Here is a 6,258-nt window from a genome sequence, read left to right on the forward strand (position 1 = left end):
GACTCATTTCCATCTGATCCTTTGTGGGGGTCAAGAGGAGCTTATGCCGCACTCTGCATAGTCAGATCAGAACAGTAAACAAGTCACTAAATAGTGCACTGTCCTCTGATGTTTAATTGATAGCAGATATGCGTGAATGAATTTCTAAGTAATTAAACTGATGTAATCAATTATATCTCTGAATAAAATGGCAAATATTTGCAGTGGACCACGTATGCTATAATTTCTTCAATAGATAAAAAATACATGATATAAAACATTCACCAATGCATAATTGTTTTATCTGTTTCCAATATTTAGCTGGAAAATAGTTTGGAAGACAATAGCTTGTGCAAAATTTTAACAGTTTTAGTACAGTAGTTGTGTTTTCTGTCCTCATTTATAATGATATCTTGTTTGCAATAAACTCAGAAGCAATATTTTATAAGCCACCAATTCCTGTATAATTCAGATGCTTATATGGGATTAGTGTGAACTGAATTTTCTGAATTTCAGGGATTTTCATGCACAACTGGGCTCCAACAGTCAGGAAGTATCAGGTAGATCACAAGTCTGGGTCTGCGTGAATAAAAATTGGCAAGCAATTTCAAAAGAAAAAAGTGTCAAACACCACATGAAATACTGTTGTTCCAAGATCTTTCTAAACATACTTATCTTCAATTTTGTAAGGCAGTTCAAGTGAGACTGTCTGCATTACTTATCCTTTCTTTCCTGGGAAAGATGAATCTTAATGAGGCCTTGGTCAGAGACCAGTGCTGTCGTTTTCTCTTGAAATACCCTGGTCTCATCAGTTAATCACAGAGGATAAAGGAGTTAAAGTTGAGTAAAGGAAAAACCTGGAAGCTTGATTTTTTTTTTTTTCTGATCTGTAAAAGGCAGCATAAAAATAAATTCTTGCCCTCTCTTCCTTTCACTGTTGAAGATGGCCTTAGTCTCCAAAACAACTTTTTAATCTATAAATAGATATACTTATGCACTTGCAGTCTTCATTTTAATGGAACATAATAATATTTCCATATTTGTATTCACATCCATTAAGTGGTAGGTTAAGGGGGTTTGTTTTCATACAGTTTCTTATTAAAAATTATCTTAAGGAGTTGCCACTTAACAAAAGTCTATGAATGCAATATATCTTGGTCAATGTCACTCTTTTGAACATTCTCACCCATCCCTCCCCTACTCACTCCTTCTCTCCCTCTTTTTAATTTTATAGGCTGTATATTGGATTCTTGACTGCATTCTCCCCCTCTCCTCCCTTTCATTTATCTCCTCCTTTCCTGTTGACTCTACCCCACCCCTTTTGAGTACCTGCTTTCTGGTGTTTTATTTTGTGGAACTGTGGCTTTACCTTTCTAAGGAATTATGCCTTTTGAGTTCTCCCTTTCAGTTAACAAATTTGTATATATTTGCATACCACCTAAGGTATTTGCATATACATTTACAAGCTAAATCTAGCTCTCCCTAGGCCTGACATACTGCACTTAACAATTTCATCCAGGTCTTTTCATTCTTCTTTCAACTTAGAACAAAAAGCTCATGTAATACCTGAAACCATGACAATATTACAGAAAGGAACAGGGGAAATGCTAGGGCTCCTGGACATAGGTGGAACTTTTGTGAGTAAAGATCTAGAAGCACAGCAAATGAAAGAAAGACTTGATAAATAGGGCCGGACATAGCCAACAAGCTAAAAAGATAGCCTAGGAGAAGACTTTCTGCCAGACAATGGCATAATATTCAGAATATACAGAGAACTTAAAAAATTAAACCCTCAAAAAAACCAACACCTCAGTTAATGGGCTAATAAGCTAGAGAGAGTCTCATCAGATGAGAAAGTAAAAATAGCCATTAGGAACATGAGAGGTTCAATATCTCTGGCCATAAAGGAAATGCAAATCAAAACAGCACTGAGATTCCACTTCACCCCAGTTAGAATGGCTATTATCAAGAAAAAAAATCAATAACAGGTCCTGGCAATGATAAAGCCAAAGAGAGCCAACCCTAATATACTGTGATTACTTTGGAAAGCAGTGTGGAGGTTTCTCAAAAAATTAACCATAGAACTACCATATGATTGGGCAATTTGGTCATTTACCCAAAAGACTAAAAACCAGGATACAATAAAGACACCAGCACAGCCATGTATATTGCAGCACCAAATCACCATAGCCAAGTGGGTGAATGGATCAAGAAAATGTGGTATAGATATACAAAAGGGTTTCATGTTAACCTATCCATTTGTGTATGTAGTGGACCTTGGTTAGATTCCATCACCTCCTCCACTATTCTTCCTCCTCCTCCTCTCCACTCCAACACCAATGTCCTCAGGCTTTGTGATTCCTTTTTTTGTGGGGGGGGGAATATTCTTTTTTTATTTTCAATGTGAAGATAAGTCTAGTTATTCCAAGTTCCTTCTTTTTGTGATTCCATTTTTACACATGTACATAAAATACCTTGACCACAATTACCCCTCTTCAATCTCTCAATTCCCTGTCCCCCTCCCTCTAGAAATCTCTCCCTACAGAACCTACTTTACATTCCTGTCATTCATTTTTAAAGTATATGCTAATTGTTCCAGGTCATTTTGCTCTGGTGTTTCAGATGCATATACAGTGCATTAATCAAATTGATCCCCTTATTCATTTTTTAATCTTATTAAAAATTGACTGGTATGTAAAATGAGCAAAGAAAACACTAATTGTTCCCCCAGTAACACAGATCTTCCTGTTTGATTCTTTACATTCACAAATCTACTTAAGTATCACAAAACTAAACGTAGCAAATCTAAACTTCAAGACACACAAAGTAAATAACATAGCTAATCAAAGTGGCAGGGCAAGGTCAGGGTTGGAACTCATTTGTTTACAAATAAAAAGCTATTTTCTACTATTTAGTGGCTTGTAGTCAGCATACATAAACCCAGAAAGCTTTTCCATCTGTAACATTGATGGAACGTTATAGGAAGTTATTCTAGCACTAAGAGATTCTTTACTTTTGGCAAAATCTGTTCAAATAGGGAAATATTCCAAATGTAGAATTAGCTATAAAGGAAAGGTAATGGATCATTCAGGTGATGTTAATGTAAAAATGAAACATACATGAGTACACAAACTGGTATTTGAAAAATTGTTGTATTTGTAATTATGACTTTAAAATATGATGGCTTAGAATAATTCTGAACATTAAAAATTGGTATAATTATTATGTAATATCACCCTTTACATTTAATAAATTCACATTTATACTTTTTTGGGGGGTACCAGTGATGGGAATTGAACTCAGGGCCTGCGTGCTATTTCTGAGCTTTTTTTCTCAAGGCTAGTGCTCTACCACAGGAGCTACAGTTTCTCTTTCAGCTCTTTGGTGGTTTATTGGAGATAAGAGTCTCATGGACTTTGCTGCCTAGGAGGGCTTTGAGCTCTGATCCTCAGATCTCAGCCTACTGAGTCAACTAGGATTAAAGTCAGGAGGAGCTACTGGTGCCCACCTTATAAATTTTTTTTTAGTAGAATTGTAATCTGAAAACAACTTCCATAGACCATCACCGAATTGAAGGCTGTGAAGTATCATTTTAATGTTGACATAAGGGATTTATTTACCCAAGAAAGGAGATGACTTTTTTTTTTTGTAAAAATTAGGATCATTAACCATCTGGAAATAAATACAATTTTCTGAATTTTCCATCCTCAACACATTCTAAACTTTGAGGACCAAAGCAAGTATGTCATTCTGACCCCAAACTCTTTGTTGTTCATGGGGATGCACAAATGCAAAGAAGCTCTCCATTTCACAAAGTAAACTAAGATTTTATCCTGGGACTTTTGTGATCCTTCCATGATGTCCTTTGAAATTTCCCAAATGACTGTTCTCTAAAGAGGAATCTGTGATGGCACACTTCTTAGAGATCAGAATGAGACAACAGTTGGGTGCAGGAGAATGGAAGCTGAGCCACCCTGATTTCATCATCCTCTCTGCCATATCTATGTATGTGACTTTGGGAAAATCTCTCTTTTCTCTGTGACTTGCTTGCTGTCCTTGGTAAACTAGGGGAGAGCTTTATGATCTGGAAGATAGCTTCACAATCAGCTGTTGGCTAAAAAGGGAAAATAAATGCCTTGACCCAGGAACAGTGGAAGTGGGGTGTGCACACAGACTTGAGCAGACAGGGACTCCAGAGAAATTAAAGTGAGGGAAGTTGCAAGAGTTCTAAAACAGGTGGATATAACTGTGTTCTTTCCCCATTCTGTGTGTGTGTGTGTGTGTGTGCATGTGTGCTGGTCCTGGGATATGAATTTAGGGCCTGGACAATGTTCCTGATCTTTTGTGCTCTTGGCTATTGTTCTACCCCTTGAACCACTTCTGGCTCTTCGCGGGTTAAATTGGAGATAAGAGTCTCATGGACTTTCCTGTCTGGTCTGGCTTCAAACCTCGATCCTCAGACACCAGCACTCAACCAGTTCTTTACCCTGCGAAGGGAATCTTATTGCTCACACTACAGGTCACAAATTCTTCTATGCCTCTGAGCAGCTATGGTTGTGGCATTTTATAAAGCTTTTACTTATAAAAGGGTTATACATATACTCATTACCTAATTCACGTAACTGTAACCCCTCTGTACATCACCACTACAACAACAATAAAAATAAAATAAAAATTTTTTTTTGAAAAAAGGTTTTACTGGAGAATTGAAACCTCTGTGCCTCTCAGGTTGTTAAATATAGCTCAGGAATTGACCTTGGCTAACTGGCATCAGCTCTGGTCAGCTTTTCCCTTTTTATAAAACCTAGGAATACTGAAGGAAGGCAAGCCATTTGGGATGGTCCTGTGATAAGGTAGTATGAGGAGAATGTGTATACAATCTGTTTAAATTTGATCTCTGCCTCCTCCTTGTTCACCTTGAGGTGGGAACCTTTGGGGACAATGTCTCCCATCCTAACCCGTGACTCTGACAGGATCCTCAGCGTGACTCTAGCCAGGAGCCTCTTTCCTGGCTGTCATTGACCTTCCAATCCACTTGTGCTTCCCTATGCAAATGGTGGAGAGAAAAATCTAACAAGGTAAAACAGTAAACACAATGTAGCAGAAAGGCTAAGAGCTGCTTCCTCAACAAGGAAGGTTCTAGCCTATATCTCTCACTAGACTCCTCAACCTTCTATAATGAACAACCTGAAAGACATAGAAGTTCAATTGTTCCAGGTAGAGAGAAACTCTGCCTGGCTTGTTTAGTAAGACACAAGTCTTGCTAACTTTTTTCTTGGGCTAGCCAGGAACCATGATCCTCTCAATCTCTACTTTTCAGTAGCTGAAGTCTCAAATGTGTACCACCTCACCCAGAGAAGAAACATTTTCTCAACATTCCCATCCTAGCTGAAAATATTTGGGCAAACTTTTTGAGGTTTATATTGAAAATTGTAGGTATTCGGGGGCTAAAAATGTATTAAGAGGCTACCTTTTTTTTAGACACCGTAGACTCTTAGTGTAACAGGTATCCAAAAGCTGCTTGTGCTGAGGAACACTGGCTCCTCCCTGAGGACCATAAGTGAACTAAAATCAGGATGAAGGCTGGGTATCCAAGTCTCCACTTGGTATTTATGTCCTTTGTCTTGAGCCATTCTCTTTGTGGTCACTTTTGCAGACATCTTGAAATCCAGGAAGCACCAGACAACTTGCAAAGCCTAGTGACGTCTTCACCCTAGCTAGGCTGCTCTCCTCCAATGTAGACAGCGTCTCCTGAACTGGTCTCAAGAAAGGACTAAGACAAGGACCACTGGGCCACACCTGGGATGTGACTATTTATCTATACTTTTTCTTCTCTGCCCCTGGCTCTTTGTCTATTTTAATCTTTTAAATATGCACCCAGCAAACATTTATTTTATTTTTTTATTGGCAAACTGATATACAGGGTGGTTACAGTTTCATACTTTAGGCATTGGATACATTTCTTGTACTGTTTGTTACCTCCTCCCTCATTCCCTCCTCCCCCCTCCCCCTTGCCCTTTCCCTCCATGAGTTGTTCAGTAGATTTACACTAAACAGTTTTGCAAGTATTGCTTTTGTAATCGTTTGTCTTTTTTACCCTGTGTCTCTTGATTTTGGTATTCCCTTACAGTTTCCTAGTACTAATACCTGTATACACGGTTTCCAATGTACTCAGATTAAGATACAGAGATAGGTGAAGGTATGACCACAGGAAGGGCATACAAGAGGATCATCAATAATAGAAGCTACGGTTTCACATCGCATGTTGAAAGTAATTAC

The sequence above is a fragment of the Perognathus longimembris genome, chromosome 5, assembly GCF_023159225.1.
Source record: "Perognathus longimembris pacificus isolate PPM17 chromosome 5, ASM2315922v1, whole genome shotgun sequence".
NCBI lineage: Eukaryota > Metazoa > Chordata > Mammalia > Rodentia > Heteromyidae > Perognathus > Perognathus longimembris.